The sequence below is a fragment of the Lepeophtheirus salmonis genome, chromosome 1 (genome assembly GCF_016086655.4).
Source record: "Lepeophtheirus salmonis chromosome 1, UVic_Lsal_1.4, whole genome shotgun sequence".
Taxonomy (NCBI): Eukaryota; Metazoa; Arthropoda; class Copepoda; order Siphonostomatoida; family Caligidae; genus Lepeophtheirus; species Lepeophtheirus salmonis.
Window position 1 is genome coordinate 46,242,370 of NC_052131.2, and position 5,791 is coordinate 46,248,160.

At 31.7% G+C, this 5,791-nt stretch overlaps 2 non-coding genes across 2 annotated transcripts; both read left to right on the forward strand.

Annotated features, from left to right (window-relative positions):
- The first annotated feature begins 1,053 nt into the window (after positions 1-1,053).
- On the forward strand, positions 1,054-1,141 carry TRNAI-UAU (transfer RNA isoleucine (anticodon UAU)). Its single transcript is given in 2 exon segments — positions 1,054-1,091; positions 1,106-1,141. It is a non-coding gene; the product is annotated as a tRNA-Ile (tRNA).
- A 362-nt stretch (positions 1,142-1,503) lies between these two features.
- Positions 1,504-1,591, forward strand: TRNAI-UAU (transfer RNA isoleucine (anticodon UAU)). The gene is given in 2 exon segments: positions 1,504-1,541; positions 1,556-1,591. It is a non-coding gene; the product is annotated as a tRNA-Ile (tRNA).
- The last annotated feature ends 4,200 nt before the right edge of the window (positions 1,592-5,791 follow it).

Consider the following 5,791-nt stretch of genomic DNA (forward strand, 5'->3'; position numbering starts at 1 on the left):
TATGTAGAGAATTACAATCCCCTGTAACTAAAGTCTTAGTAGACAACGTTTTGCAAAGCTGAAGAATATATTCTTCTTCTCTTTTAGTCTATCGTCCAGAAATAGATAATTGAGGTCCTTGAACAAACAAATAATAACTTAGGCTAAAAAATAGTTAAATCCAACATTCAAATAGTGACCAATGCTACTAATGAAAAATGTGCCCTGTGAATGTAAATTTGTCAATCAGCAATATCTATTTGAAAGAAAACAATGAAAACTTACGCTAATGTACTAGTAACTGTATATGTATTCGACTGACGTTATTGCAGTTCTATAGAAAGGGCCATCTGATTCTGACAATGATTTATAATTTGGGAGGGGGAACTGCAACACTCTAAATGTAGTTATTTTTCTTGTTAGAATTTAAATACTATATTTACATTCTAAATTAGTATTATATTAAAAATATATTTTATTTATTTATAGTTATGCTTCATACGTCCTTAGAAATAGCAATCGTTTTACACGAGTCCAAAGTTCAATTAACCATATCTACTAGGTTTCCCTCTCTCGAAATACCCGAACCCCATCCCTAATATAAAGATAAGGAGAAACAATGAGTTTGTTTATCAATAGAGCTCCGAGTTTCCTTGCAAAATGGCCCCCTTGTGAAATACTAAGGTTATTTTTTTATGAGTCATTTATTTTTCCTTTTTTCTAATGATGTCAGAAGGGTTATCAATATTTATATTACATTTTGCAAAAAAGCTTTAAAAAAATAACAATATAAGTTGTGTTTTTTGTTGCTGTTTTTTTTTTTTTTTTTTGCAATTATTTATGATGTTTAATTCCTCATTCAATGATTTAGCAACTTCACTTTCTTCAATGAATGAATACTTCTCTTCCTATTTTTTTTACATATCTGCATAATACGAGTATATTATTTATAATATATATATTTCTTCCTCCTCACATGTTTAATGTTAAGCTCCAATATGATATTTTAAAACAGATGTGAAGAAAATAAAAAAATTTTAACTTTTATTTTATTTCTCTTCTTATAAACATCCAGCTCCAGTGGCGCAATTGGTTAGCGCACGGTACTTATAGACAGTATTGAGAAATGCCGGGGTTGCGAGTTCGAGCCTCGCCTGGAGCAGTCTCTCTTTTTTTTCTGAAGATTGTTCTTCACTACATAGGCTGATATTCATTTCACACTCAGTTAAAACATTTGTAGGCTTGTAATAGAAAAAAATAATGCCCCTCCTAGCTTTAGCCTAGATTAGTCTTTGCAACATAGTGGCCGTAGGAACCGTAGAACAATTAGAAATAAATCAAAGATTCGTGATAGTAATTCCTTTTAAATACGAAAGTTATTTTTTGAATATATACGGGTCGTAACTACGTGGTTGAGGGGATGCTTAGGGATGCTAAAATTGTTTGAATCCTCGTGAGTATAAATTTATCAATCAAATAAAGACTTGGGAATTTCTATTATATTTCTTCTCCTCCTCCTATCCAGCTCCAGTGGCGCAATTGGTTAGCGCACGGTACTTATAGACAGTATTGAGACATGCCGGGGTTGCGAGTTCGAGCCTCGCCTGGAGCAGTTTCTTTTTGTTCTGTATATTGCTTTTAACTATTTTTGGTCTGATATATATTTTACACTGAGTTGAAAGAACGACGCTAAATACCATCAACCTAAACAAAGGTATCATTAAACCATACCATCAGTTTCATATCCATTAATTAATCAATGAGGCACTTAGATATAGCTAAAAAATTAAATATATATAATTATAATTAATGGGCCTTTGTAGAACATTAATTACTATTTAACTTGACAAATATTTGACTTGTGCAGAAAAAAACAAAAACAATTATCAAATTGTTGAATAAATATATAAAAAAGATATTACTTTTGTGATGTTTTTACTTCATTAAGTTGATCGTATTGTATTTAGAAATATAAAAAATATTCAATTAGATTTGACATGCAAAAGTCTTATATATTGTATAATACCTAACTGCTTACATTCATCGGCTTATTGTAAACTTAAGAAAATATTAGGGCCATACTATTCTAATGATTGCCGATGGAGTTTAAAAGATTTGTAGGCCCTGTAAGAGCAAAAAAATACAAATTTTAATTTCATACTAGATTAAACCTAGATTAGTCCTTGTAACCTTAGAACAATTACAAATATAGGAAGGATTCCTCATAGTCATTGTTTAAATTCTACTGTTTTTTTTTCTTTGAAAATATAAACAGGGCCGAGACTACGTAGTTGAGGGGATGTTTAGGGATGTGCAAATGGTCTAAATCCTCGTGAGTGTAAATCAAAAAGAAATGTACGGGGGCTGAATTGTTGAATATGCGAATGTTTTCATTGCTCCTTCATTTTTAAAGATATTGTAAAAATTTAAAAAACAGATGAAAATTTCATTCAAACCAATTCTCCTCTTGATATTAATAAACTGATTCAAAGGTATCATTACTTTCAAAAACGGACTATCAAAATATCCTTTGGCCTCCCCTCTCACAAATAATTACAATAAGGAGTGTTGATGATTTTGTTTCCAGCCTCGCTCGTGAAAATGTCACAGTCAGAGAGTTTTCCTTCAAGCATGACCTTTCATTGTGGCCCGTCAACCAAATCTTCACCAAAGATCTTGGTCTCTCAAAACGTTGTGCAAGATGGGTACCTCAATTCTCAAAGGGGAGCCCAAAATGAGAATGGTCAGATGTGCAGAGGAATTTTTGAGGTCATTTTTTTTTTGTCAGATCCATCCAGGTTACATAAAATCAATTGAGACAACTTACGAGTATTCGGTATCCTTTACCACGACCGCAACCAAACAACAATCAAAATAATGGGTACCTATAAGAGGTCAAACTCCCATTAAAGTCAAGGTCATCATTTTTTGGATTCCCGTGGGAAATATACCATATCAAACCCACCCTACTCTCCCGATTTTTAACCACCAGACTTCTTCTTGTTTCCTCAAGCCAAAAAAAAATCTCGCAGGAAGATCGTTTGGAGGTAAAAACATCTTAGGGGGGTCACAAGCCCTATGTCGGAAATTGACATCTGAAAGGATATGGACGGGTGGTGGATCAGGCGATGGAAAAAGTGCGCCGACATTGACGAAGGATACGTCGAAAAATAAAATTAGTCATGTTTGCTTTTTAATTAATTAATTACCTCCCAGATAAAAAAATCGCATACTCAACTATATATTTGTTGGCAACTTTGATAGACGACATATTTAGTGATGAAAATACGTTGTATTTTTTCGCTCACCCGTTTTGTTTGTTTTTTTTAATTGATAATCTGAAGAATGAATTTTCTATTCCTCAGCTGTTGTGATTATTATTTGACTCCTGAGAAGTGAAATTCCCTTCTTAAATAGATTCAATTATATTCAAAACCTGATTGAACATTCATGTGTGCTCATAAACAGACAGAGAGTTACCTAGAGGATGTGTTGTGGAGTTATAATTGTAAGTCCTTGTTGAACTCAGAGTAGAATTGAGGATCCGCATCCGAGTAATTCTTGTCTAGGTACTACTTTATTTCCCTCCCCCCTTCCTCCCTCATCAAAGCTGGTTGTAGCTTATGCTAAGAAACATCACCCACAGCTAATCTGCTCTCCTCCAAAACATTCTTCATATTGCCAGAGTTACCATATTGATTTTAGCATCCCTTGGATTATTATACATCACGTTTTTGTCAAATAGTCAACAAAATAAGTTAATTCATCACTTTGAAATTAATAATATTCATTGTTGGCAAAAAAAAAAGGTCATTTTGAAACTTTGTCTTTTCTTAAATAACTTATTTGTTTTTGATTTTATTCATGAAATTTGGCTTTTCTAAATAAATAAAAAATATATATTCTGTCAATATTTTCAAAAATTTGTTAAAAATCTTAGTATTGGATTTAAATCAGGAAAGTTTTCCGTGAGCTGGGGCCTATGGTAAATATAGTGGCAGGGAGGACCTGTTTCTTTTCTTATTTTTAAATTTGATTTTGAATATTGAATACTTTTTTTTATATATATAATTCGTACGAGCCACTTTTTTTTACACTAAATTCCTGGGGCCTAGATCAACTTTTCTCAATGCATCTCTCAAAACTGCCACTGGTTTTATATAATAATATATAATACAGAGTCGAAAAATCTACGCATTTTTCTCATTAACCAATCCACAAATGGTTTTTCATTGTAAACAAAAAGGGTTTAATGAATTTGTGTCTTTGTTCATAGTTGTTAATGATTGTCCGAAGCAATATCATCAATTACTTTAATATCTACAATATCTAATTGCTGATAAGCTATGATCATATGAGGAAAGAGGTGGCAAAGGCTAGTATTGGTGCTTCTTCTGATCTTTAAGGCTCCTAATAGTCAAAATGTCTCTAATAAATGGGGGAGGTGAATTAAATTCAAAAAAAAAAAAAAAATTATTTCAGTTTTGACATTTGAAATTTTCTCTGCAAATCGAATTTTTGACTTCAACCTTCTTATTTGGAGGAAACGGGGATATAGCCTCTCATACCCCCACCCCTGTCTATGCCCTATGTGTTGTTGTGTTGGCCTTTATCTAGAATTGAGAACCAGTCCAGTTCAGTTCAATCCCACTTATCGGTCCATAACAAAACTAAAATTGATCCTTCCTGACGTCATTGAGGTTAATATTCAAGGACACTTCGACACAACACTATATGCATAATAAAAAGATCATATTAGCATTAATTGGAGAGGCAAAGCCCCTATAACATAGTTGGACATAAAATTATTTATCTCTTCTATTAAGATATTTTCTTTCAGAAACCTTTTCTAATATGTGGTCAAGGAGAATTTGAGGGATCGAGAAAACAATGGGGCATGAACAAACTAAAATATATGTATTATCTATAACAGCCTTTAACTAGTTGTTTAAAAAATGACACATCCTCAAAAAAAATTTGAATCGCTCTATGTAAGAACTATATGTATGTCATTTTTTATTCAATAACAACTTCATTCATGGGTTTATATTATTTGCCACAAGACGGCACAACTCTCTTTCTTCATTTTTTTTTCTACTTTGGTCTTAGTCATGAGTTGCTAGCTTTCATCCTTGGGGGGTGGAGGGGCTTATCCCCTGAAGTTATCAATACTGTTATATTATTACTTGTACAAATACTTTTATTATATATATATATATATATATGTTGTGTACAAGTTACAATGTATGTATAAGTTACAACTTGTATTAACAAATTGTACAAGTTGCAATTTCTTTGTCTTAAAAACGCATTATTTAATTACAATATTGGTTGTTCGTATTACGATATATTAATTTTCCTTTTGATCTATTAAAATTACATAGTTATTATGTAATTATAAGTAATATAACTTTGGGCAATTTAACTTTATAGTTTGCCATATAATTCTTATACTTTAGTAATTGCTATTAAAATAGTGAAAAATTACACAATTTACATATCGATCATCCATGGAATATTCAATAATTGTATTATCTTCATCGAAAGTATTGTAAATCCTTCATTTAAAATGATTCATTCCATTTTTAGGTTAATAATTGTACAATTTTTTTATACAAATCGCAACTTTTACAAAATCCCTACTGGTATAACATATTTAAATGATAAAAAGCTTAGGGCCTTAGAAAATTTTGGAGGAGCTAAAGACACCCCTGTTCATGATAATCAGACCAAGGGAACATTCAAAAATGCGTTCACATAGACATCCAATCATATCACTAGTTATTTTCTCATTGAATTGAAGTCTTTCGGC